Source organism: Geospiza fortis, unplaced genomic scaffold, assembly GCF_000277835.1.
Source record: "Geospiza fortis unplaced genomic scaffold, GeoFor_1.0 scaffold78, whole genome shotgun sequence".
Lineage (NCBI taxonomy): Eukaryota > Metazoa > Chordata > Aves > Passeriformes > Thraupidae > Geospiza > Geospiza fortis.
The window spans coordinates 283,422-310,314 of NW_005054339.1; the positions used below are offsets into that span (position 1 = coordinate 283,422).

Genomic DNA, 26,893 nt, shown 5'->3' on the forward strand with positions numbered 1-26,893 from the left:
ATGAGTGTGTACGTACACTTGAGTTGAATCATCTTGCTGATCCCGTGGAAAACATTTCCTTTTGTGGTTACATGACCACACCACCACATTCAGTGCAAGGGGAATAATGTGAATATTTAGCTGGCTTTTAAGGCAGGGGCCAGGAAACAGGAGGGGAAACCCCCATAACACAGATAGTCCCTCTCTGTAGTAACTCATGTCAAAGTCTGTTCAAGGCATCCCTCAAACTCTGTCTCCCAAACTCACTCAGAGTCTAAGCTGAACCACAAACAAAAACATGCTGGGGATTTCTCTCCTCCTTTTTATTTGGTTTATCAACAAGAAATTTCAGCAGCAGACACTCACATGTTTTAGTTGGGTTTAACAGTTAATATCCAAGAACAAGTGAGGTACCACCATCTGCAAGAGATCAGCATTTCACAGAACCCAGACAAATCTTTCACAGACTAAAGTCTCCCCTTCCTGCTGCAGCTCTGTCTTGGATTCAATTCCTTTTATTTTGCCAATGACTAAAGCAGAGCTTTCAGCTATTCCAAACAACACAGAGGACAAACTTAACTTCACACCTTCCTGTAGTTTAAACTTCACAGGACAAGAGAAGTACAAGATTTATCTGTGTGACAGTTGCTGTGCTCAGAAGACATGTCCATGATGCTCAGGACTGCAGTCATCCAAGGGCTGCTGGGAAATGGCTGTGACCACCAAGTGTCCTGGGCTCACAGCCAAGTACCCCAGCACCCCAAGGAAACCCCTACATGACAAACTGTGTGTGTGCAGGCTGCCTGGGAGGAAGTGAAAGCCATAAAACCAAAACATTCTGAGGCTGCGACACAAGAGAAGGAGCTGGGCATCGGGTGGGGAGAGAGTCCAAAGCCAGATACAACTGCTCTACACATGCATCCACACACTCTAGAGAACCAGTCATACAGGCAGTATTTTTCCATGTTCAACTGAATGTGAGAAAAAAAATTATTTTGTGGCAAGCAGCATTTTGGAGGCATTTGTAAAGAGGAAGATTTCCATAGGGCTTGAGAAAGAGACACTTTATAGCTCAGATCCAGCTTAGTGTTTTTCATCAAACTAACTCAAAGTAAAGGGTTACTACTAAACACGGATACTATCCACAAACAAAGAGAGAAGAATCCCAGCCGTTTCAAACGAATATAAAGCAGAAAACTATTTGAAGTCCTAAATATTACTCACCCTTTGTCTGTTAAACAAAAGCATGAGTTCAACTATTTTAGCTGGCTTATAAAATTCAAAGTCCTTCCAATTAAACTGCAAAACACAGTGCACAGACTAAGAAACAGCTTGAGGGAGACCAGTTCATTTAGGCAGACCCTTTGGTATCACCACTGCAGCTCAAGCAGCAGTGAAACACCCAGGTCAGCTTAGCACCCCTTTCCAACAGAATGATCTCTCCTTAAAAAGACAAAGTCTCCACTGAGCTGGAGTCAGGAAAGGTGGGGGGTGGGGTTTAGGAGCAGAGTTATCTGTGACTACACAGACATACAACCCCCATATTTCATTATCCTCCCCAGTAACAGACTCATGCACTGGAACAGCATTTGCTCTACAATATTTACGTCTACACATCTCTTTGTCAGTGTATCTGCTCCAAGTCTGATCTGCATACCTCACTGTTTAAACACTTCCTGGCAATAAGATCTGTTTTCTTGTAGTAACACATTTCCAAACAAAATTCAGTAAGACATCCAAGATAACTCTGCTCTTCCTAACCCATTAAGTGGGGTAAAACCCGTCCTCAAAACCAAACATCACCCTCCAGCAGGGAATATATCCCTTTGTAGAAACAGTGCTGTGCTCTTGAAGACCCAGCCAGAGACCTCTAAAACATTACTGAACTCTGGCTGAAGACCACAGGTGTCTTACCAGACCAGCATCAGACCCAAGGAGATGCTCCTGCCAGTTCACAGAGCCAGAGAACAAGAACAGCAACGTCTCCTCTGAGGGTGTCACTTAAAGGAGACAGAAAAATGAGCCCTGGAGGTCAGCACATGATGAGAGGTGAGGGCAGGGAGCTGCAGTGCCATGGGTGTGAGAATTACTGCTGAGCGCCCCACGACGCTCGCTGATGTCCCTGCTCTCTGTAAGCCATCTTGTACGGGAACACTGGCAATGCTTCACGACTCACTGGTGAAGCTACTTCCCTAAATAAAAAGGAGAACAAATGCTTTAAATTGTGATGAATCACCCAGCAAGAACACTGCCTGCCCTCAGCAGCTCGCACATCCGCGTTCCCACACCGCCGCTCCTCCGACTGCAGCCCCAGGCCCTGCCGTAACCAGGGCTGAGGCAGATGGCCACTGATGACTCTGGAGAGAGGCCACAGGCAAGGGATAAATACAGACCTCAACATCACCATGACACAAGCTGGACTTTCCCTGAACAGCCCCAGAGCACTCAGGAGCAAAGCACAAGAATAGAAAATACCAGTATAGCAAACAAGAGGAGTACAGCATTTGGTCAATTGGTTCCTGGTGAGCTAGACTCATTAGCAAAGAAAAGCAGAAGCATCTGTGCTGAAAAGCAGAGTTGTTTCTACTCATGCTGGATTGGATGAGGTATGAGAAGAAAATCCAGTCTAAGAAAGTTAAAAAAAAAGTGTTTCCCACTGTGCTAGGAGATCAACTTCCCAGCACAAAGGCAGGTTTGAAACATGTCTGTCTAGTCAGCAGTAAATGGAGATGAGCCCTGGGACCTGGGCAGAGAACACAACTCTCCAGGAACCTGCAGCAACACTTAGGAGGTAACCAGAAACATTTGGCCTTGGTGACATCCAGGAAGCTACAAATTTTCCTAGCTTACTTAAGCACATAGCTTTGAATCCTGAGCCTTCTCATGCATCTTGTCCAACACTTGAACTACTACTAAATATCCTTTTTGGACAGGCTGCTCTCACCATGACAAGTGTGGCTCATCAGATTGAGGCCAGGAAGTGGAACACAATCTATATACACGCATCCAAAGTGGAACAGAAGTCTTAGGAAAAGCTGCTCAAGAATTCTAGCTGAGGAGGAGAATGGCAGCAGGAAGTGCAGTGAACAAGGCCTTGGAGAGGACAAAAACCACTACACGCATGCTCCACCCTGTGCCATGAGCTGAGCTTCCTTCACCAATCCTCTTTCTTCCTCATCAACAGGGCACATATGCACCAACTGCTAAGTATTCACAAGGAAAGAGCCTGATCTACTTAAAATAGAGCTTGTCTGAACCTAGGGAAAGGTACTATAAGCTTAATTTTATTTCCAATCCTTAGACATAGCCTGTTTCTGGCTCCTAAAGATCTGAAGGAAGACTCTGCTAGTTTTAACTGGGAGAGTTAATTTTCTTCCTTATAACTTGTATGGGGCTGTGGTTTGGATTTGTGCTGAAATCAATGTTGATAATAGAGATGTTTTTGTTATTGGTGAGCAGGACTAACTGAATCAAGGCTTTTTTTGCTTCTGACACTGCTCCACCAGTGAGGGAGCTGGGGGTGCACAAGAAGCTGGGAGGCAACACCCCAACTGGCCCCAGGGAAATCCCAGACCATATGGTGTCAAGTGTAGCATACACAGCTGGGGAAAGAAAAAGGAGGCAGGGATGTCTGGAGTGATGGCCTTCTTTTCCAAGTCACTGCTACTGTGATGGATCCCTGCTTTCCTGGGGACATCTGAACACTTGTCTGCCCTTGGGAGGTGGGGAATGAGCTCCTTGTTTTACCTCCCTTGTGCCTGCAGTTTTTGCTTTACCTGTTAAACTGCCTTTATCCCAACCCACAAGTTTTGTCACTTTTACCCTTCCGATTCTCTCCCTCGTCCCACCAGGAGGGAAGTGAGTGAGTGGCTGTGTGGGGCTGAGCTGCTGGCTGAGGTTAAACCACGACAGACTACTTGTGCCATACTTCTATCACACTGATCACAAAGCTTCAGCACTTCTGCCAGCAGCCTGCGAGACCAAGAATTTTCTCCCCTTCTTTTCCTAAGAAAGGAGCGGAAGCCAAGGCTTTTCAGCTCTTTCTGAGCAAAGAGAGGCTGAGCCATGTACTTTTAACTCTGGCTGGACTGCCGAAACCACTCACTAAAACCAGTGCGTAGATCTGGGCTTAAACAAGGCTTTTTCTTCTTAGAGGCCAGATTAGCAAGAATTGCAAAGGCCCTTCTGCTGTCACCTACACATAAAGCATGGCAAGCTCGCAGGGAGGGATGAGGTACTGGGAGTCCTTGTCAGGGATTCAGACCCAGGACACAGACAATAACCCTTTTCTCACACTGGCACACTACAGTGGTAGCCTCTCTCTCTCTGTTTTTATGTTTTTATTTCTTTTTTAAGCCAACTCTTAGCACACAGCCATTAACAAGGAAGGTCTGTCACATTCAGCAACATATGGAGCAGGTACTCTGCAACATTTTGTGAACACCTGCCATGCAGCTGTCTGTACACATGGGTAACCCAAGCTGGGGCTCAAATGGCCTCCTCCAGCCTGTATTCCTGTCTGGCCTGATGCTGGACAAGCTGGCACTGCTGTGATAAGATCAGGCTGGGGAGCAGTGGAGGACTGCACGTAACAGGGATGATATGATTTAATTCCCTTGCTGCTCTTTTCTCCAGGCTTCCTCTTCCTCACTGGAGACATGGAGGGCACAGGGACCTGCCAGTCCTTGTCACTGCTATCAGTGTCACTGCAAAGGCTGCAAGAAGGGCCAGTCCTGGTCTGGTCATCACCCCTGCTTCCTCTCCAGTAGGAGGGGGGGATGAGCAAGAGGGAACTGAGCTGCTGAATCCTCCTGCTGCACCTTGCCACAAATACACCCTGCCTTGGTAGAAAAGGGCACCTTCCTTCTCTGCTCCAAAGCACTGGCTGCAGTCCAAGCCTGAGAATCCCCACAGCAGTAAAACCTGACAGAATATGTACAATAAAAGGTTGCTTTATCAGTACCAGCCCAGAAGACTTTTTTCCAAGCCTGTGCCTAAGAGAGCAGGGTCATCCAATATCGGCTTTGCATTTTATAGGAGAAATGAGATTATGACACATGCTTTCTAGAGAAGGGCTTAGGGAAGATCAATGCTTGTGAGGCCTCATTGCTCAGCTTTCTGTGAGCTAATTTCTGGCTTCACATCATTTACAAAGAGGAAGAAGTCTCCACAGGTTACTTTTAAATTATTCCAATGCAAAAGCTGGCTGTTCAACACAGCTTTCCAATCCAATGGTCAGAGACAGTTAGAAAGGAACATATTTTCAACAGTCAAAAGCCACAATGAATCAACCTAACCCACCAAGAAAAGACATTTAAAAAAAATTACATTAGTGCAGGGGCTCAGAAACTCATCAACAGGCAGAAAATTGTCCCTGCATTGTCAGCATGACAGGGAGAAAAGAAAAAGATTCATGCCATTCCCACTGAAGAAGCCTGGCTCAAAGACTAACTCAGAATTTGTAATTCAACTTATGGACTGAATAAGCAGAGGGAACAATTTTACCTCCTGTCTCAAAAGATCTTATGTTTAAAATTTTCATCTATAATAAAGTATACCTACTCTTTAGCCACAGACCTTGGCCTCTTCCCTGACAGTGAGGCTTAAATAAGGCAGCCACAACCCTAAGGAAGTCCTGCACAGTCATCCAAGTAACCACCCACACGCCTCCCCAGCAGGAAGATGATGGAATGACCATGCTGAGTGCAGCATGAGGAGGAGCCCATTCAGAAACTGCGCTTTCATGTCAGCTGTGGGTACCAAATGCTACAATCTCAACAGCATCAGAAGGCAGGATGGAGGAGCAGCTGAATGCAGCACAGCTGCTGACAGCAAGAGGATGAGTCAGAGCTGGGGATGGCTGTGCTGAACCAGAGGACAAATGCACAGTGAGCACTGCTGGCAGGAAAAGGGAGGTGTGAGATTTTGTGGGAGCATGGACACAGCTCAGCCAGATGGGTGGCACAGGGAAGGGCTGCTCAGCACTGGGGAGCTGCCCCACCAAACCGAGGAGAATCCACTGCAGTCAGGCAAGCAGGTCCAGGTTTGTGTTACAACAGGGGTGAAGAGAACAACTGGCACCTCCTAAGTTCTCACCTCATCTTCTCCTGTCTTAAAATGCCCCAGAGAAGACCTTGAAGGCATCATGCCAGAGCCAAGGAAAACAATTTTGCCTAATCTCCTATAGAGTAACTGCTGGCCTCTGAGCTGAAAGGTGCTGTCATCACCCACATGTGCAAACACCTCTGGAGCCTGAGCTCCCACTCCCACCTCCACATGGACTGGACAAAGAAATGGCTGTGCACCTCAGCCTTGTGTCCCTAAGACTCCTAGCGCAGGTGGAAAGATGGGACAAGATTCTTCCAGCTTCTGTAGAGAGGAAATGAGGAAACTTCCAGCAAAAGCACCAAAATCACAGAAAAAGGAAGTACTTGTGCAGCAATAAGAGCAGTTTTTTCAGGCTTCAGAGTGTGGTTGACAGGAACTGAAAGGAACAATCAATGTGCTGCACTTGTCACCCAGAGCAAGCAAAGCACAAGGTGCCAAAGTGAGGATTCTACAAAAGGAAAACCAGTCAACTCTCCCAACTCAACAGCAAGGGCACACACAGTTTCAGACCTTACATGAGCAATGGAAAAAGAGAAAAAAGGTGTGTTCTCTGGCTCTTTGTCCTCCACAATCTTATAAAAAATAAGGGAAGATAAAGAAAAACACAGAAGAGATTTTATAGTTTGGGTTTTTTGCTATTTGAAGATAAAAGTCAAGAAAAAAAAATCTCTTTTTTTTCCTGCTTTCAGAATGTGTAAAACCAGTGAATTAAGAAAGAAAACCCAGGTGAACACCTAGACCTCCAGCTCTGACGGGGAAATGACAGCGGAAACACATACATCAAAAGTTTGGTCTGCACAAGAAAAAAATGCACATTGATACTTCATTCATCCACCATGTTCTCTTCAGGCTGGTAAAACAGGGAAGTTTTTGGGCTGAAAAAAGCTTGCTTGAGTCAGTTGCTCTATAGAGTGATCCTCCACAATGGAACCAATGCCATCCAAATGCCTGGCTTTAAAAAACCACCCAATATTATGTTGAGATTCCTTCTGGCACTGACTGAAGTCAGTTTCTAACTCCTGCTTCAGTTATTTCTTCAGACCATGGTTGCACAGGCAATCCTTTGCCATCTGAACAGCATTAACAGCACCCTCCCACTCAACTCTGCTGCACTGGTACAACTGTTTGCAGCCTCACCATGAATCAAACTAGGGAAGTGATCACAGTTAAAAATAAACCAGCACTTTGTTTTGTTTTTTTTAAGGATTACTTTTCAACCAGGTCAGATCCCCAATCTATTGTGCAGCTGTACAAACAGTTGTATCAGCACAAGGTGCCTGAATTGCTGATAGTTATCCTCGTGCCAAAAGCCAACGTTTGCATTCCCAGCTCACCTCATTGCATGGCTGCTGCAGAACAGGATCTCTGACCAAACAACACGTAGGGGACCTGACTGCCACTGCTGCCAACCATGGAGGGTCTCTCCAGTGAGACAAAATGAGGTCACACTGATGTCTACCCTACAGCTAAGGCATGGCTACTGAGCTCCCTCAAGCTGTTGCTTGTCCAAAATTATATGTCATTTTTGCAGCCTGCATGCTGAAATAAACATAAAAACATGACTAACCAAGTCATTAATGAGAATGAACAGCTTTGGGCCAAGTTCTGAAACAAAACTCTCCCAAAAATTGCATAACCACTAACTATCTTGGTGATCTTCCATTCAAGAAACACAAGCCTACGTGATGTGCAGATTCCCACTAATTTGAAGACTGACATTCAAAGAGTGAACAGGGGAGGCAATCTTCAGTTTTGGCAACTCTTCAAACTGCAGCTGAATTTTTATTTGAACATGGAAATACATACAGAAATACTGATAATCAAAATAAGCACTAAGCAATGATGCCATGCTAGCACACTTTAGAAACAACTATGAGAGAAACAGACTGAAGGTTTTCCAAAATTACCAGTTCAAATACTGTTTAAAACAAAAGCAACTGAAAATATCTCCTTTTTTGATGGCTGCCTGGGAACCTACTGGGAAATACCTGGATCTCTGTTTTCAGCTGGTGACAGGTACCTGCATCAGACACACATCATTGTGAGAGGCCTTCTCATAGAAAACCAGGCACAAAAGACTGAATAACCATAAAGATCTGACTTCTAGCATAGGGCAGGAGGCACATTAATGAAATAGCTTCAGGAAACCAGCTTTTTGCAGTTTCTGTTGTGTCTGCTCTAGAAGACAAAAAAATTAGTCTCTAAGCTGTTCAGCAGCCTTTTTTGTAGATGTCACCACATCAATCCATGAAGACATAAAACTGAAAAAATTGCTAATTGGAAAACCTTACCCTTTGTTCCTTAGCATGCATCTCAGGCTATAGTTTCATGACATCTTAAGTAAATCTAAGTCAGCATTCTTCAAACCCATCCTCTCTCCTGAGTCAGCACTGGATCCTGCTCAGAAACCAGCCTGGCAAACAAGCTAACCCGGAAAAAAATAAAAGTTGTTTTCGCCAGTGTGGCTTCCTGAACTGGTTTACTGCCAGTGCCCAACGAAAGTAAAAGGGGACAATCACTGAGCAGGGCAAGGGCAGGCACAAGAGGAGCAGAGCCAATTCCATTCAGCTCCAGCTGCCCTGCAAACACACGCTCAGAGAGCAGTCTCACCCCCTGACTTTAAAGAGACGTGAGTTGTCACTTGCAGCAGAAACATCATTTGACTTTTTCACCTCTCCTGACACCTTCTTTACACCAGCATCAGCAACCCTGCAGACAGCCACATTAAGTACCCAACCTGGTAGGAAAACAAAGCAGCAATATATAAAACAAAACAAAAAGCCTTCAGTTTTCAGTTGGATCAGGTCCCTAATCTGGCCAACAATCTCCCAGCATCAAAACATGGGAGAAAGTAGGAACCAAGGCACAGCAAAACTCCATCTCCAAGGAACTGTAAAGCAGCTCTCTTACTCAACATAGATAAAATATCACAACATAACTACCTAATAGTTATACACAACCACTTTGGCTCAAAAGATTTAAACAGTACATTAAAAAATCTGCAATCTAATTCTTCATGTTTTCATCTTCCACAACACACCATTAATATTTAAAACACCCTATTTCCTCAAAAATAAATCTTTAATTTATTTGATACCAGCATTATTTTCAGAGCAAAAGAGCTGCTAAAATATATAGAGGAGAGTGAGGAAAGCCTGTTGTGAATAAATAGGGCATGACAAACAGCAGCAGCATGCACAAGCAGTACTGGGGAGCAAAGCCAGGGAAAACAGTGACAACAACATTATACAAACAACACCGATTCATGAACAACAAAGAATTCTTAGAAACTGCTGCCTGGGTTACATCCAAGGTTCTCTTTACCTTGGTTAAACTATTAAGAAAGTCACTTCAGAAAGCTGACCACTTCTGCACAACGAAGCTTTTTAGGAAGGAAGAGTTGATCCATCTAAAGGGCTCTGTGCAGGAAACCACTGCAGCAGTTCCTGTGAAGCAATGGAGTTGCAACAACACTGAAGGCGACACGAAGCTGGAAAAAGTCATTTGTCCCCTGCCTCACCATGAAAGGGCTCTTTTGCCAACACAGGTCCAAAAACCTGTGTCTATGTATGTACCCCTCAACTGCTGGGGAGCAGAAGGTCACCCTTGGCCGTGCACAGCAATTCCTCAGTGACAGGGACATCCCTAGGGTCCCCTCAGGAGAATTTCACTAAGGTATGTTTCATGACTTTAGCCTCACACCCATTTCCTCATGATCAACATCTGCTGTAGCAAACTCTCACCACTGGCTTGGAACACCTAACTCCGGACACTGCATTCATCAAATTAGGGAGTCCTGGAAGGCCCAGCTTTGCTTCAGAGATGCAGAAAATTCAGTTTTTAGTTGCCATCTTGCTGCCATGTGGAGGAAAGCACACTTACAGAACAGTCTGGGCCCCTGCCATGCAGAATTCACTCCTCCAAAATTCAGAGATTAAGTTGTGGCTGCTGCTTGAAAAAGCAGCAAGTTTCCATTGTATTTAGACAATCTTGCAAAAAAAGTAGGTCTTTAAAAGAAAATACTAAGTTCATGAGCAAATGCTGTACCTCAGTCCCAACACATCGCTAAAATATCATAAATCACAAGCAAGAAGTTAATAAATTTCTGGCTTCTGACAGGCACTAACATTGAAAGGACTGCACTTTAAACATCAAATACACATACTACAGGGTTTTTAAACATTAAGGAAATTTAGTAAAGCTGTCATTTAGGACTGCACTTAGACATCTGAATTTCTCACAACTCTCCAACACAAGCAAAATACAGGTGCAACAAAATAGGGCAAAGGCAAAACTGTGGTGAAGCTGCAAAGCACTAAGCAGAAGCACATGGCTGTCCCCTTTAGATCAAAGTGCCTCATGGGGAACAGACCACTATCTCTATACAGTGAGACTTCATAACCCTGTCACGCAAGATTATCAACCCATATACACACAGCTGTCTTTTGGCAGGTAGGCAAACCTGAGGCAGTGGGAGTTTTACTGGGGTCAAGACTCTTGCAGGATTCATCTAGATCTATTTTCTGCTGCTGTGAGATGAAATATGAAAATGGGAGAGGAATTGATCATAGAGGCAACAGAGCTTTGCACAGGGAATGTTTCTCATCCCGCAAAAGGTGACCTTCCAAAGCCTCTGATTCTCCTCTGCTTTAAGAGGATTATGAATCCTACCCTTGGGAGACTTCTGCTCAGCTACCAGCCCACTGCTATTACACATTAACACTATGTCTTGTGTCCTCATTTCTACCAGTAGAGAGATATTAGAAAAATTTATAAGATGTCTGCTCAAAGACCAGACTTCTAATGGAACCTCTAATATAAGCAGGGAAAGCCACAGCCAGTGATGTTTGGAGGGAACTCTTCTTTGTGCTGTCACACACCCAGCTGCAGATCTGCTTAGTGCTTCCCTGCTCAAATCCCAATTCAGCTTATCTGCACACGCAGGCTGCTGACTACCCTGGAAGCAGACACTTCATCAAGGAAAGACTGAAAAGCAGAGATCACCATATGCTAAAAAATGAGGGCAAGTGTGGTGAATGCAGTTCACAGCTCCTCCGCCCGGGTACCGAAGCAGAGGCTCAGCAGGCACCAAGCCCAGGTGGGCTGTCAGGAAGTGAGAGAAGCAATGCCCTGCAAGAACACGCTGGCACCTCAGAGGGAGAGCCAAGGAGCAGAATGCAGCACATTCAGTTACATAAATCCTTCTTTTTCCACAGACATCAGACACCAAGAATTTGAGGACAACTTTCCCCCTGTTCTTTTGGGGTCTTTTTCACCTTCCAACGAGACACCATTTAGACACTTCTGAATGGAGTCTACAAAGCAAATCCTGAGTCTTCCCTAGACAACATAACCAGGAATTATTCCTCTTGCCACTTAACAGAGCACAGATGTAAAGCAATCCATGCTGCTACAGAGGTGACCATATACATTTTTTATTCATAAGATAATTAAAGTTAAAATGCATTATGAATTCCACAATGAGAAAAAAAAGTGGGGCTAGACATGAAGGGAAACCTCAACAGGAAGGAACACACTTCCAGCATCTCTGTGAATGGAGATTTCGGATGAGATTAGACACACATACAAGCTAAATCTAATGGTCACAGTTCCCATTTGGGACAAATGGCAAAGTGTTCTCAGAAGGAAAAAAAAGTACAGGCTAACACCACAGATCTCAGATGCATCTGTAAGAACACTCCATGGTTTAGGCTGTCTCAGACTACACAATGCAATAGCAAAGTGCAGCCAAGGGTTAAAGAGTTTTAACCAGTAACTGTACTGAGAAGCTAAAGGGTTAACAGACACACAAAAGCCACAAGGAGCTGAACCCATGAAGAATAACTACAAAAGCCATAAACGCAGAGGAGCTAAAATTACATTCCTTAGGCAGTTCTGATAAAATAAGGATGATCTATAGCTTTCCAAGAGACCACTAACTGAAAGACAAACGTAAGCAGCTTGTGGTGAGCTGGGATTTTTAACACTGTTCTCAAGTTTTAAATTATGATGCTTTTAAAACAGAAAAACCAGGCTTGATTAGAAAGTCAGTTGCTGCAGATAATTGATCCCCACAGAAAAATACACAACTAGGACAAAAAAATGAACTCCTAATTGCTATTTTTGATTCTGCAGTGGCAAAAAACCTCAAGACCAGCGTTACGTAAGACCATTAACCTCTTTGCTCATAACTGGCACCTTAATTTAGCACACTACCACACTAGAAAGCTTAAACTGAATTCTTAATTCCAATGCATACCACTGGCTGCAGCAAGGCAGTAATAGCAGTATTGGAAAGGGGAAAAAAACCCAAATCAAACACCACACACTGACTTTTGCAATTACAGTTCCTTGGGCATAAATATATATACCTGAGCCCGACCAGATCTAATGATAGTATTATTTTCAGACTGGTAATCCTGAAAAGAATATCAGATGCTCCACAGTATCTTAAGAACACTGAAGAGAATTTGAAGTACACATTAGGTAAGGAAAACCTCCAGATCACCTTTTATAACAGCAAGTTTGTCAAACCCAAAGAAGCTGCAACCAATTGAAAACAAAATTCCTTTAGACTGATTGTTTTTCTTCTTCTCAAACTAACCTCACAGCATTCCAAACACATCCTCCCTAGGTATGACTGAAATCCCCAAAACTACCACATATTTTATTTAACTACAGTTCAGTGGCAATCACAAACACACATGACTGAATGAAAAACAAAACTAGGTAATCTTGAAGAACATTCATGTGAACCTCCCCACTTCTTCCCAAGAAAAGACAGATTAATCTTCTACACTGATAATGAGCCAGACTGATGAATTTCAACCAGACAGCCTCTTAAATACTGTCTTCCATCCACTCTTATCACATTGTGGCAAAGGATGACATTCAGGAGGAAAAAAAAGAGTGATTAAGAGCCTACTTTCAGAAGCTAATGTCCTGTGGAAAGAGCTCTATGAATCACTCCTTCATCTGCCTCCGACTCCATTTACTCTTCAGAATTCCCTGCTGTGCTTGAATTCATACTCCACCCATCCAGTCTGTAATGTCCCAACTGCACACAAGAATACTGTAAAACACCCAGTAAACTTAAAAGCTAAATGGCCCCTAGTGCTCTTCCTCATCCACAAATCCGATTATTTTATCACAGAGGACAAGGAGGTGCATCAGACACAATTTAGACTCAGTAAATCCATACTAACTGTTCCCAGTCACATTCCTGCACATGTTTCACACAGGAAAGGTGTACCAAAGTACCTGAGCCATGACTGTCCCCAGGAGTCAAGTGAGATTGGCCACCCTGGATTATCCTTTGGGCCTAGTTTGAAAGTAAGTGATCAGAGATGTGCCAGCACCTCTGTGACTTTTCCAAGGCTGGCACTACAGCACCATCAGGTCCTGTGGGCTCCCATGGCTCCAGCTCTCTCAAGTAATCCCCCACTCTGTCTCCATTTGCTTCTGACTGCTGGTTCCTCTTTCAACTTTGTCTCTAGACTCAAGAGCCAGGAGACCTTGCAACTGAAGACCCACTCAGGCAAAAAAAAACCCACTAAATACCTCAAGGAAGTCTGTGCATCACTCATCCAGCCCCCTCATTTGGCAGAGTCTTTATTTACCCTTTCACTGCCAGTGTAGAGGTAGAAGTTATGTCAAAATGATCAGGAATGTTGCAAAAAGCACTTCCTGGGAGAAAGTAGCTGCTTCCCCCATTCAAAGACAGAAATGCAGACTAACACAGCCAAGTTTGTTCTGTCTGTATTCCAGGCTGTCAAAGAAATCCCAGGTCACTTTGCAGACATAAAACAAACTTGCTGCAGTTGCATGACCCCATTTCTAAAACATTTGGCAAAACAGCCTCCTTCTCACTCTTGGCCAGGCTGTATTTAGCAAATGGAAGTTAGATCTGTAAAGAGCAAACCTAGACTCCCCTGAAAATCCTAAAGAAAGCTGCACAGAGAAGCTTCTTTCCAGCTTTAATTATGAATAAAAATCTAGATGACAGAATAAGGGAAGAAGGAACTAAGATTTTCACACGCTTAGATGCCAACTGTCCAGATTGCTCTGGGTATAGAAATAGAGATGTTTTATGATGACTCCATTCTCTCATGGCTTTACCACACATACCATTTCAGTGTATCAGATGAGAGGGAAGTGCAGGAGAGAACTCTCAGCTGTTCCAATGCTCCCCAAGGGAAAGGAGAGGCAAGGCAGGGAAGGCTTGCAGCGCAGGTCCCTGCTGCAGGCTCCTGGCACTGAGCAGGGGTCTCATGGTGCCACGCTCCCGCTGCCAGGGCGGCAGGAGTGCCTGCTGGGCCTGAAAGCCAGCACGGAAGTGTCACCAAACCAAACAAAAGTACTTTTTATCAAACTCCACAACTCGCAAGTCTCCCCTGCCCCCTTCTGGGAACAACATGGATTTGAAAACTTCAGTATCTTCTTCCAACGATAAAACTGTTTACTTGGGCAAACAACAACAACAGCAACAACAACAAAAAACAAAACAGAAAGAGCTTTTGCCTCAAGCACGAGTCCCTTCAGCAAAGATGTGGATGTTATTAAATGCATCTCCTGCAGCACCAGAGGCAGACTCAAACTGGATTTTCCTCACCCATACACTGAAGCCGCTGTCAGGAACTCCTGCCTGCCAGAAAATGGCCGGACAACTCACTACAGCTCAACTCTTATGACTGAGCTGATTCACTCCCCAGGTCACGATGCAGATGCGCAATGCAGGCTCCCTGTCCTCTACCCCAATAACTCAGCACCTTAATTCCCCAAAATAAAAAAATAAAAGAAGAAAGCATAGAAAAAATAGCAACTGCAGCAAAACTTGCATGATACACATTAACTGCTCAAAAACCTTCTCCACAAGTTATAGAAACCACATTCAATTAAGCTGCTGACTGTGACCTGACTTAAGCAAAAATCCCTTTGCAGTGACTTATTTATGTTGAGACTTTAAATGCTAAAGACAAACAAGCTTCATTAGGGCCAGAGGCAAAAAGTTCTCCCACCTGCCTCTTCCTACCACTAACAAGAAAAACATCACTCTGCTGTTTATATGTGCAGTTTTCCATTTCACAATGCTTAAGAGAAAAGTTGCTCTTTCCTCTTTAACTTCAGAGTACCGTCCTGCAATACTCTGCTACTCAGAAAACTTACATAGATATTCAAACACTTATCCTTTGTCTTTGCTTTGCACATAGACTACAGAGGAAAGCTATGCCGAGACCCCACATCCCATTCCCACCTGGGACAAGGAGAAGGGAATTTTCAAAGCATGGCTACTGGTAAACAGCCATTTAGGATCTGTGAAGGGAAATGTTTCTCATCTTCAAGAGACTGACCCCACAGTCAAGATCCAGACACTCCATCCAAAGAGCACATTGTGAACAACAACACGTCCTGTGCAAAGGGAGGGGAGAGCAAACTCAGCTGCTAAGGAGCAGAAGCTGGCTCCAGTACTCAGGAAGCAGCACAAATGTTTTGTTTCCTTAGGAATTAGGAAAACATATAGATTTAAACCCATCAAGTCTAAGAGTTATGCATCAAAACCAAACACAGACTTGCCATGAAGAACCACAAGCCAGCTAATCTCACCCTTAGGGCCTCTGTAAACCAGCGTTTGATTTGGTTCACTTCAAGCTCACTGTAAAGCAGCTTTACAATTCCTATCATACACTGTGGGCTGTGACACCACTCTGATCCATCTCCTCCTCAGATCTATACATTGCCCTTTTTCTGAGCTGCCTGAGAATTAATTATATGGAAATGAATAGTGTTAGATAAGGGCATTCCAAGCAACTGCCTCTCTTAAAGGAGCTGGGGACTGCAAGATCTCTGCCTTCAGGAAATCTGTGGCAATGCCCATTCAGTGTTGTTAGAGAATGAGTTTAAGACCCAAACAAGCAAATACTCATCTTCTCAATTCTATGGCCAGAAACAAACATCTGCTCAGCCATGGCGTGGGCTGTACGTCTGCCTCTTGTCACCACCAGATCACATCAGAGCAGCATCCTGACTGAGGATGTCCTGCCAAAATTGTAGGGGATGCACAAACAGCAGCTCTGAACAAAGATTAGCAGTCTGACTTTTAACGTGTTGTCTGCATAAGCTCCACCTATCCCTCCATGGAATGCAAGGCACTGACAGCTTCACAGCCTCATGTGGGCTGGAATTTCAGTACCCAAGAGGACTTTAATCTCACATATGCAGACAGAGATACACCAGGGCATTTTGGCAGTTACAACAGCATTTGAGATGACTGGAGGGGCACACACATCAGAATTTTCTCTAACTGTGAAGATAAAGCTAAACAAACATTTTGCCTCAGCTACACTTGTCTTTTTCTACACAGGGAAGCAGAAAACACATTTGGCAGGTCCTTAATGGCATCCTGCAGTTTTATCAGACAGCACAGCTTCTGTCTGAACACTGGTAAAATACTCAAAGCCATGAGAAACGCAGCAATTCTTCCATCTCTCTGCTGAAGCTTGACAGGGCAGCAAAGCACTCAGCTGATTTGGTTAACAGATTCTTTAGATATCTTTTAGATAACCATAATCTACCTGAGCTTACCCAAATGGAAAGGAAAGTACCAGGAACAGGCTACTGGTTTTGATACTTCCACTGAATGTTTCTATGATCTTGGTAAAACCATTCAGTTGTGGTGTACTTCAGCCAGCAGCAAAACAGCTTCTCAGAAAGGAACAATTTACTTGTCTATCTTGCTACTTTTAAACCACTCTTTAAAGTCAGAAGTCTGGCAATCATTTCACTTTTCATGATCCCCTTGCACTTCATTTCAACTTAAGTCTTGCCTATTAATTAAAATTCTCAAAATCTAAAGAATTTGTGTCCCACAACAACTGAATTGGTTTTGTTAATACGTACTCAAATTAGGGCATCTCTTTTGAATGGATTTGGTGCTGCTTGGCCAAAAATCCAAATCCTTGAGCAACTTTTCTGTTTATATGGCAGAAACAGAAAGACAATCTAGGAGCACATCAGTCCAACAGAAAGACTTAGGGGAATAAAAGCAAGACTATCCAAACAAACTCACTTCACCCTGGTAAACAAATTCTTGTGCCAAAAGCACAAGGAGCAGTTGTTATCTAGTGGTTTGTTCTGCTACTGTAATTCTGAGACATTGATACGAAACAAAATTTGGGGCTTTCTTAAATATCTGAAAAGGCTCAGAGAAATGCAAGGCAGTCAGTTATACAGTACTCCAGATTATACCAATGCTCAGGACACCACTTAATTTATGGTATGAGAAAATGGAGCTGCAGATTGCCCTGTAATTCCAAGTGGACACCCATGCTACAATAAATACACCAAGGTTTGTATGGATAGGTAAAATTTTCTATGCCCAACTGAGAGATGCCCTCCTCTCTCACTGTAACCCCTTCTAACTTCACACTGCCAATGAAAAAATTAATTCAGCTGGAAAAGGCATATTTTGGGCCCCCACTTTTTTAGCTAATTTTTTTTCTTTGAAAAAAGTGCTACTCACAATGACTAAGAAAGTATTCCTCGCTCTTTACCTTCTCAACACCTCCAGCAAAACAAGCTTTACCTTAGAAGGGTCATTTTATCACTATCAGTGCCTCTACATTAAGGGATTCCACTGGCAGAGCTTCACTAGGTAAGGATGAACTTGCTGATTAATGCAGCTGTCCCAAGCAGGTGTGGCAGAAACAACATTATAAGCACATCCATAGGGAGTTACAGCCACATAATCACGTTGCAAATCCATGCCCCCTACTTGATACCAGTTTAATTTCCCTAAGCAGGTGACGCTTGAGGGTCACAGGCAAGAAAACATGAGCTGTAACTTCTCAACTGAACACTTCACTGTGATTTTTTCTCCACAAGGAAGTACCAAAGGAAGGTACATTCTCACATACAGTATATTCTCTTGTACTGTCAACCTACTAAAAAAAAAATAAAAACACTGAAAAGGAAAGAGAAAAAACTGAGCTCTGCATTAGGGGGGAAAAAAATCTCAATACAAGTGCTACAAGAAAGTAAATAATGCCATGGAAATTTCAAGGATAAAGGGCAACATTTCATTTTTGAGGTTTGGAATGGGAAATAATGAGCAAATATACTTTAGACAAAGACAGCACACTAAATCTGGTACTTAATTTAAGTCGAATATATGACACAGTATCTGATGTGACTGAAAGCTAAGGAAGTCATTTCATTTGAAACCAGATAAAACTCTAAACTCAATTTCATACAAGGATACTCTCATCCCTTCAATATGGCAGAACACACATGGCACACAACCCAGGGTCATGGAAGGGATTTTGATCTGGGCCTGATGTTATCCTGTAACTCTCCCGAGGATCAGCATAATCTGCAAGGCTTTCAATCACTCATACTGAAAATCTTAAAGCTGTTAAAATACCTTGGAGTTGTTTTGTGGCCTGCAGCATGTTCTGGAAGGTAAAGGACAAAGAATTAACAAGAGGCTGAGCCAGCTGAGTGGAAATGAAAGGCAATCTGAACCTGAGGCTGTCTCCTCAGGAGACACATGCATCAGTCGGACAATCACAACTTCAACCTTGGCAAGGTGCTATATTTTTTGCAGGACAAAACCTGGCACTTAAAAATGTCTGCAAGATTATTTTACCCAATCAGGAGCCAGTACAACCATCCTTTGGTACCACCTTCTAGCAAATCTCACACCTCCAAGGTATCCAATGCAACTTGGCTTTGCAAAAGGAAATATCCAAGAAGGGAGCTCAGAACACAGTTCACTCCACTGTGCGTATTTCTCAAGCACCTTCCAAAGGGACCTTTAATATTCCAAATCTTCATTATTACTCTCCTATACACTAACCTGGGCAGCAGGCCCCTTGAAATGCTTTCCCACACCAACCAGCTCTGTTTGAGGGTTTGAAACAAGGAACTTCTCTTCATTTGAAGTGAAGAATCAGACAAAGCCTATATTTAACTTCCTGTTCACTGAAGCAGTCGTAAACAAGTCCCTGTAAACACTCTACAGGTCACCAATTCCCAACATCTTATCTAAATGTTAAGCTGCTGAAGTGGATCTCAAAGCTCCTTCCAACAGGCTTTCTAGTGTGCCACTTATAACAACAGAGGCCACTGGTTATGTAAGAGATGTAAAGCCAAAGCAAAAAGAAAGTATGTTAAACTGGTTTGGAGATGATTAGATGCAGCACCTGCATATACATCAAAAAATCTTCTGCCCCATACACTAAAAAAGCACAGCACAATCACCTGTAAGTCACACAAATTGTGGCAAATTTGTTTTTAACAGCAAAACCTCTCTCAAGTGTACTACAGCTACCTTGGTTTTTCACACTAATTTCTTCTAAAGACACTGCTAGGCCATGCTGCAGGTTGGTTTGGTTTTTTTCCTACAAAATAACAGCCTGCTACATCAGATGTATTCTCACAGCCACAATACATCATAGGCTGTGTATAGCTAGGGAAAGCCAATTTCCCTTTCATTTTCTCTTCCAGATCAATACAGTGTGATAACACGTGCCAAAAGCATATCATCTCAGGCTGAAAAACACAATAACAAGCAGAATGGGTGGAAAACAACACAGAGTTCTCTTCCTTGAGAATCATAAAAAAACTGCAAATGACAGGAAACCTGAAACAAAGTGTTTTGCACTCATACAAGAGTGAACCTGGCAAGCTCACTACCATGGGACACTGATCTTTGGCAGAATTCTTAAAAAGTTTTGAATTTTCTTCTGGTTTTCATGTGACAATGGGATGAACTCCAAAAAACATAAAGTCTCAAACACTTAGCCATCTAACCTGTGATCTTTAATTGCCAGGTTTTAGGAAGGTATTTTAACTGCAGTGAATAAAAACCTTGGTTCACATTTGGCTGGCGAATGATACAATACCATTAACTATTTTAACTAAGAATATTTGAGTCAAACTGCATTCACAAATCAGAACTAATTTTTAAGACAACTGGTTTTTGTCATTAGGTGAACCAAATTGTCAATAGGTTCAGTTTTCTAAGCTGCTGAAATTCACTGGAAGTGTCAGTGCTAAGCATGCTACAAAACTAACACACAGATCACAGGAATGGAAATTTCTGTGATTATACTTAACTAAAGCTAATAATAATTAAGGAGAAAAACAGAAACCCCCCAGGTGTTGTTATTACACAAAAAAAAAAAACCTCCAGTGTGCAGTGCACCTGAAAAGTGAAAACTATTCAACTCTGCATGATGCACAACAGTGATACCTATTCAGTCTGACTAAAATAGAGTTAGAGGTTTTTCCTCAGCTCTCTAAAAATAAAAGGTACATAAAGCATGCTTGATAATGCTTACTGGTTCACATTTAGTTTACTGTCAAATTTTAATAAGTGTATTCAGGTCAACACTTGTGGTAAGAACTGTGAAGTATTAAGACCTCAATTACATAAAGAAGATTTATGCCCAAGTAAAGGAAATGCCACTTGCAGAGCATAAGAAAACACATTTACAGTATCTGCTCCTAATGGAAAATAAAGTAAACCACTCCATTATTTGCAAAAGTAAAGGGATCCATAAACATTTTATACAGTCTAACACTTAATCTAAGTAAAATCCACATCTTTGAGACAAACATGATGTGGATTTTATTACAGGAAGCATGGGAGTGTTTAAGAAACTATCTAAAAAAAACCTGCAAATGTATTGTTTCAACACAAATTGAGCTTCAGACTGCTTCAACAATTCTTCTGGGACAGACTCAAAAGACTCAAGTTAAAAGTTCCTTTTATTTCTGTATTTGTGGTATGAGAGTCAAGCCCAGCGAATTCAACAGGTCTATTCCTCAGATGTGTCACAGCTTTACACAAAGGCCACAGCTTGGAAAAGTGCAATAAACCTTTCAGCAAGCAGCAGTGCTGTGAGGGTCTTCCAGAGCTCCAAGACTTTACCATATTTTTAACCAACAAACCAATGCAAGAGCAGCAGATCTCATCTTCTGCAAGAGCTCCAGCAATTTCATGGCAGTTACTCGATGGTTTCATTCAGACACTGAGTAAGACATGGGACTATGCAGCCCCCAGGCTTCTCTCCCAAATCCTTCCTGCTTTAAATAACTCACTGACATCTGCACTCGGTGGTGCACTGATTTTGGTGCTCAAAGCTGCTTATCACCTATAGTTAGCTGTAATGAGATCATGACTGCTCCCCACACGTGCTTAAGCTGCTCAGACAGTACTGTCAAAGGACATTGAACAAACAGCCAGCCCTATCTTCTTGTGCCCTTTTTAAGATTTCTGAACCCACTTCTGGAAATGCTTGACAATACTTTGATACCAACAATGGAATAACATTAATTGGAATTAAAGATCGCATGATATTTTGCATTAACGCACTCTGGAATTTAAAAATTGGGGAAAATGCAGCTCAGCATAGAACCATGGTGGGGGGGAGAAAAAGAGAAATGTCAGAACAGAATATATAAGCTATACAGCAGTTTAGCTTTCGATCAGCACTCAAGTGAGCAGTGACAGACACAGGAGCATGCCCTGAAGAAAAGGCACCACATCTCTCCTCTGCCTACCCCAGGAAGGTACGTGTGGAGCTCAGCTTCTCTGGTCATCACCTCTTGCATTCAAAGTAAGAAAGACCATCACCCATCAGGTCAGGGGCTTCCCCACCAGGAAACTGAACTGTGTGACAACCTCTACTTAAACACACCATACCTAAAGAAAACAAGGTCACTTGAGTCTGTTTATACCACAGATATACTGAGTCATATCTTTGTTGATAAAGAGTTGGGGGAAAACAAATATGATTTACTTTCTTCCAAATGCAGGACAGCACAAAGTGAACTCTGTGAAACTGAAAGACTATCAGATCAGCCTTATCAACTTTCAGCAAACTAACCTCTGAAGAGAAAGAAAAAAGCACACAATGATAAGAATTCTGAAATCATCATAAGGTGATTCAGCTGCAAATCAGCCACCTGAATGGCCAGAATTACCAGAACATGAGTGAGCCTCCAATTCTCGGAATTTTAGTTCTTATTACAATGAACTGATACCAATTTGGTCAATAAACAGGAATAAATTTTTCACTCTGTGCTACTGCACTTACCTGGGTGTTCCTGTAGTATCCTTCAAAAATAAGAGCAAAACTCCCACAAACTGTATTTACATACCCTTACTTGAAGGGTAAAATTCCAAAGGGAGAGGTAAAAAGCAAGCAGTTGATTTCTCTTTGCATCTCTAAGATGGCTGCATATGTATTCTGAATAAAACAGAAAAAAGTTACCTTGGAGATGTCACCCAAGCTCCTTTGGCTGAGCAGTCACTGGAATATGGAGCCAACTTCTCACAATCAAGAGGGAGCAGGACCCCAGAAGCAAGTCAGCCTGTGAAATGATGTATGGAAACGAGTTAGCAAGTCCTAAATTAGATTTTATTTAGAACTTTACTTGCTTGTCAATTCAGAATGTTTGAGAGCATGCCTTCCCTAAAGATTGGGACTGGAATTCACAAGTTCCTTTCAGGAAACAAATGCTCTCACTCATTCCTGTGGGCTCTGGCAGATGCTCTTTACCAAAGCCACCAGTTGGGCTGAGGGGACACACTGTCCCCAGTTGCCTCAGACACCCTTAGCTGAAAATTCCCAACCAGGGTGGAACAGAGCAGGATCCATGACTGTTCCTCACCAGGCAGGGATGGGCACCAAGGAAGAAAGGCTGGAGCAGAGTATATTAAACCCCAGCAGCTGAACAGGCCTGGTTGTAGGCCCCAACACAGGGAGGTAGCGTTTGGCAAAGCAGCAGGACAGCTGGTGAAGGAGATAACCTTTCTAACTACAAAAGCTAAATCAGAGACAGCTCATCTACTGCAGCTCCCAAGCACGTGCAGTGACGTCCTGCCAGGACAGTCACATCCACATCATAACCTCTATCACTGCTTTTATCAGATTTGGTTGATGGATCTCCTACTAATATAATTATGGCAGCTATGTCCATGTGATTTTTAACAAAAACAACTGTGCCCATTTTAACTACTGTGGGCACATTATACAGCTAGAGAGACACCCTGCAATAGCAAAGCTTACTCCTTTACTCACAAAGAAGGGGTTCAAACATTAATGACACCACATACTGATGGGGTGATGCGAAATAAATGCAAGCTTAAGCCTGTCTTTTACACACAGTTAATGCCACTCAAAATGCACACTGAGGAGCCTGTGGAAATGAATGAAGGCAAAGCACCTGCACCTCAGTACTATCTGCAGAATGGTTCACACCAGCATGGACTACACAGGAAGCACAGGCAGCCCAACACACTGATTAAGAGAATTGCATCTATTAGGAAGTACATCTACCCGAAGAGCACACTGGGGACGCCAAAAATAACAGCTGCTGCCACATCAGAACAGCACAACACCGCGCACAGGCGCTGCTGCAAAACAGAAACCAAGCAGCCACGCACACACACTTCCTCTTCCTCCCCCCACCACCCCTACGACAGCAGCAACAAACCTGATATTAAACACTGGCCAGCATCCTGCTCTGCATTCCTGTCACATCAGGAATAGAAATGAGGGAGACTGCTAGCTGCTCCTCCATATAGCTGAAGGGCTCCTTCAGTTTACAGCACGTAACACAAACACTCAACATGACTCTTGCAGAGAGCTCTGTCGCGTTTTCTGTTCTTCTGCTCCTTTTCTCGAGCTCGCTAGGGACCCTCTGTACTTACTAGACTTGTTTTTGATACATTCCCTCTCAAAGACTGAGAGGTCAGAAATAAAAGCAGTTGTTCCTAGACATGTCACACTATATAAACAAGCAAGCAGAGAGCCACACACAAACTCTGCAAGTCAAGTTCAATGCTAAACCCTGCCCAGCACCAATGTGATACTGTCAAATGCAAGAGCAAACAAATCAGGCTGCAGCTTTTTGTCAATACTAACTTCTGAGACTACAAATCCCAGCATTAACACTCCACTGAGATGCTCACATCTCCAACACGTTATGAACTAATCCCTGATGGACAGATTGGGGGAATCTGACAGTGGGTGAAGTGCCTGGGTTACACTGCAATAATCAAGGCCACTGTCAGATTTTCCATGGCTTCAGTATTTGCATTTCAACCACAGATGAAAGAAACACACCTCCTCTAAAGCATGGGTTCTGGATATCCAATTGAAACTTAGCACCTCCATTTCTTATCCTAGTGGAAGGCACAGTGAGTGCCATCCCATACCCAGCGTGCCAGTCAGAATCCACCAGATCCACAAAAACCTTCAGGCACGGAGAAACTAACTAAACACTGACATCTGAAAAGTGATCAAACCTTTTCACAAACATTTGGTGATCCACTGGACCAAAGAGACTGTGCTCTGTAAGCAGATGGTCAACAAACAGCCCCAAGCTTGTACAGGGCTCCTCATCTCACACCAGCCAAGCTCAACAAGGTCACATTTCAGAGTTTCATCATTTTACCCAAAAGGAATAAGCCCTGTATTTGTGGGAGAAAAGGAAAGAAACAAACCAGACAGCTCAGATGGGATGAGCAGAGCATACAACTGTCTGATAAAGAAGAAATCACAACAGTTGTTTAAAAGGCCAATTAGCTGATTAAGGGCACAGGTACAACTCCAGCCTGGGCACTTTTTTGACCTCTGAGCGCTTGCTACTCTAACCTTGACTTTTCACTATGTGCAATGCAAGGCAGAAAAACTTCCAAGTCAGTTGACTTGCACAGTCTGCCAAGAGAGGGGATCTCAAAGCACATCTAACTTTTCCTTGTAAAATATTTTTATAAGAAGGACATGTCCAGTGCTGCCCACCTGATGATCAGGCACACAATGATTCAAAGAAGTAGAAGAGAAGCGTGGGCACTACTGTTTCATATAATTTTTGAGTATATGTAAAAATGCGATTTAAAATTATATGCAAGAAAATATATAATGTAAACATACATTATTGGACTCTTACACAGTCACACTGCAGACTACCCTGAACTCAGATAAGACCCCATTCCAGCACCAGCCCCATCTCCCTTGCACCTGCAAAATCATTTATGCACTCACAAAGCTGGGTAGAAAAACAGTTTGTCTTGAGCTTGATCAGTCTGTAAGTCAGGGAACTCTGATTCTCACCTGCACAGGCATAAGCAACAAGGCAAGAACCTCCCATGGGTTGCAGTCTATACTTACACGAGCTGAAGTACCTGTGAAACCACATATGGAACGTGAAAGTGGTGATCAGAAGCAGATCTTAAAAACTGTCCCCTTTCTTATCTCAACAGATATTCGTGCTCATTTGCTCTTCTTCTATGCAAGAAACATGCAAAACTGCCACAAAGTGCCTCATGAAAAACCAGAGGGTGCAGGAGAGTGTCCCACCAGCATATCCTACTCTTTCCATCAAGGATTCCTACACTAATAACCTTGTATACATCAACTTCCCCTCCAGGAGCTAAGGAGCACTTCCCCTGTTCTCCCAACAGTCCTTACTAGACAGGAAGCAAAGGCAAGGCCATGAAAAAGGACATTTCACATCAGCCTCACAGGCTCTAACCATAGGTTGTTCATCCATTCACCTGGAAATGGTTGTGCTGAAAAAGCTGAGAGGGTATGAAACACCCTCCAAGAAAGGAAAAGAAAAAATAGCATTAGGACAATTCCATACATTGACCAAACAAGGATTTGATGCAGTTGAAAAAGCAACACAATGTTATCTTGCTTTATAGAGCTCACAACTAAATCTTTTCATAACCTACCACTTTCCTTCCAGCTCCAAAACAAAGCACTTACCTTAGGTCAGAGCTAAACTAACCCAGAAAAATACTTCACAATCAAAATAATAAGAAATTGTTACATGGGACTAGGAGAGACCTATTTAGGATTACAGTGACAACATGCAACAACTGATACACCTAATTCTAAAACACTTTGAAGCCCCCAACAGAATTTCTATAAAAAGGAAATCAGAATCTTAATGCAGTGATAAAGAACAAGAAGAATACCATTATTTTTCTCCATCAAAAGCCTGACCAAACACACAAGGGTTAGCATATCAGCTGCAGGTGACAGTTCACTACAATGAGACTTTCACAACACACTACTGCATACTATTTTGTGAGACAAGCTACTAACCATGTTTACACAGCCCTAAGGATCACAGAAACATTCCACTAAAAATGAACAGAGACCCAAGCCCCCACCATTCCTGCACCATTCAGTGTTTCATTAGCAAAGGCCAATTATTGGAATCCAGCTCTGGAAGCTCTGAACACCGAGTTAAGCCAGGTGAACCTGAAGGGAGGAAAAGCAGATGGAGCAAAAAAAGAGCAAGACAGATTGAAATGACAAAAGCAGCACATACTAAAGCATATTGCTCGGGAGGGCAAAAAAAAAAGGAGCTGATGCTGAGCTTAAAAATGAAGTAATATGGACCCAGTACGACCTACCCTAATTCATAATTCAACACCCCCCTAGGAAACCCGGGGAAGGCTGGTCCCGGTCCAGGTCTGCAGACCCGGGAGCCCCGGGGGACTGCCAGGCACTCCGGGTGTCCCCACCGGGGCAGCCAGCGCTCCGGGGCCGCCCACACCCCTCCCGTGCCGGGGGCAGCACGGACGGGCCCCCAGCCCCACCGGCCTGCTCACCATGTTGGTTTCATGTTACCGCCGCGGCTTCCGAGCTCCTTCCTGCGCGCAGCTCCTGTGGAAGGGAAGGAAGGGCACAAAGGGAGGGGACGCTCGCTCTGCCCGCTGGGCACGGCCCTGCCCCGGCACCGCGCTGCCCAGCCCGGGGAACCCCGCCCCGGCCGTGCCCCA

General features: G+C 43.4%; 1 protein-coding gene across 1 annotated transcript in view; it reads right to left on the reverse strand.

Annotated features, from left to right (window-relative positions):
• IP6K1 (inositol hexakisphosphate kinase 1) overlaps positions 1-26,786 on the reverse strand; it is a 36,059-nt gene extending 9,273 nt beyond the window's left edge. Inside the window, exons 1-2 of the mRNA XM_031058215.1 lie at positions 26,723-26,786; positions 22,365-22,464 (exon numbers count right to left, since the gene is read on the reverse strand). The gene's annotated coding sequence lies outside the window, so the exon portion shown is untranslated. The remainder of the gene's footprint in view (positions 1-22,364; positions 22,465-26,722) is intronic.
• Between the last annotated feature and the right edge of the window lie 107 nt (positions 26,787-26,893).